The sequence below is a fragment of the Otolemur garnettii genome, unplaced genomic scaffold (assembly GCF_000181295.1).
Source record: "Otolemur garnettii isolate 467f Iridium unplaced genomic scaffold, OtoGar3 scaffold00218, whole genome shotgun sequence".
NCBI classification, from domain to species: Eukaryota; Metazoa; Chordata; class Mammalia; order Primates; family Galagidae; genus Otolemur; species Otolemur garnettii.
This window is the reverse complement of record NW_003852613.1, coordinates 2,005,425-2,006,702: the sequence shown is the minus strand read 5'-3', so window position 1 is coordinate 2,006,702 and position 1,278 is coordinate 2,005,425. Positions and strand designations below refer to the sequence as shown.

Here is a 1,278-nt window from a genome sequence, read left to right as displayed (position 1 = left end):
AAAAAAAAAAAAAAAAATTTGTTTTTACAACATGATACAATTGAGGAAATGCTAGTTATATTGCCAAGGCTTTGAATGGAATTGCATATTTTCAGATATGACCAGACAATTTTTGAAACTAAGGTTGACTTTACAAAGCAAATAAAGTCCCTTGGGGAAAAAATGCCAGGTACTTTGAATACATGGGTTTATGGCTGCCTTACCAAGTGAGAAAGGAATGTCACTTCCTGTCAGGCCCAGGAACCTCAGGATATTTTGGGGATCTTGAGAAGAAAGGAAGTTGGGTGGTGCCTGTGGTTCAGTGGGTAGGGCGCCAGCCCCGTATACCAAGGGTGGCAGATTCAAACCCAGCCCCGGCCAAACTGCAACAAAAGAATAGCCAGGCGTCGTGGTGAGCACCTGTAGCCCTAGCTACTTGGGAGGCTGAGCCAAGAGAACCTCCTAAGCCCAGGAGTTGGAGGTTGCTGTGAGCTGTGTGATGCTACGGCACTCAACTGAGTGCGATAAAATAAGACTCTGTCTCTACAAACAAAAGAAAAGAAAGGAAGTCATCAAACCTATAGGTATTGCAGGCAAAGTATGACGGGAAGGCCTGGTTTTTTTCCCCTGCCTGGAGAGGCTTTTAAAATACTATCTGAGATTCCTTGCTACACTTGATCTTGGCCAAAAGGCCGAGAAGTGATGAGATTCCTTGCTATTTTTATTTTTAATTTTTTTAGGCAAGCATGAAACAAAGTTTATTGAGGAAGAGAAAGATAGGCTTACAGAGTAAGAAAACTTACAGAGCAAGATACATTCAACTACGCCTCATTGCCAGGGCAAGTAGGCAAAGAGGCCTGAGATTCCTTATTAAAAGTCTCAGCAAGATCTTCCATCTGACCCTATAATCCCATTACTAGGTATTTACCCAGAAGAAAAGAATCATTTTACCATAAGGACACTCACATTAGAATGCTCATCGTAGCTCAGTTCATAATCGCCAAGATGTAGAATCAACCAAATTTACCCATGACAGGATTAACAAACTCTTGTACATGTATACACGTAGAATACTATTCAGCCATACAAAGATGGGGACTTTACATCTTTTGTATTAACCTAGATGGAGCTGAAGGACATTCTCCTTAATAAAGTGTCACAAGAATGGAAAAGCAAGTCCAACGTACTCAATACTGCAACTGCATGCCCACACAAGAGAAAAACACAACTGTATCCAAATAGGGGGTGGAGGAGGAAGGAGGGAGTCTGGTGTGCTCCCACCTAATGGGGACAATATGG

General features: G+C 42.0%; 1 pseudogene; it reads right to left on the bottom strand.

The window, feature by feature from the left end:
- Nucleotides 1-541: 541 nt before the first annotated feature.
- LOC111722145 lies at nucleotides 542-683 on the bottom strand (annotated as a pseudogene).
- Nucleotides 684-1,278: the final 595 nt, after the last annotated feature.